Genomic DNA, 462 nt, shown 5'->3' with positions numbered 1-462 from the left:
TTTTTTTTATGTTTTAGTAAAGTTTGAAATGTAGAAATATTCCTCTTAAATTTCCTTATACTTTCTAGTTCCAAGCCAATAACAAATCTTAGAGGAGTTCAAGGTTTTTCAAGGGAGAGAGAGAGTTCTTCAAGGGTAAGTTCTCAAATTCTTCTCCATTTATTTCTAGCCAACTTTAAGCTTGGATTTGTGGATGTAAATTTGAGGTTCTTAAGGAGATGAGTTGTAAAAAGGGTGTGTGAGTTTTATGTTGGTTTTGTGAGTTTTGAGGTTAGCTTGATGTGGTATGTTTATGCTTGATTTAAGTTGCTTATTTTTGGATTAGAGAAAAAAAATACCGGTGACTTTGACCGCGAAAATGAGGGCCATAGAGTGAGATTTTTCAATGTTTTAAAGTTTGAACTTATAGCCCTGGATGTTTTGAACATTTTCGGTTACTATGACTAAACCTAATTTTAACTC

The sequence above is a fragment of the Morus notabilis genome, unplaced genomic scaffold, assembly GCF_000414095.1.
Source record: "Morus notabilis unplaced genomic scaffold, ASM41409v2 Scaffold409, whole genome shotgun sequence".
NCBI lineage: Eukaryota > Viridiplantae > Streptophyta > Magnoliopsida > Rosales > Moraceae > Morus > Morus notabilis.
This window is presented reverse-complemented; position numbering follows the sequence as displayed.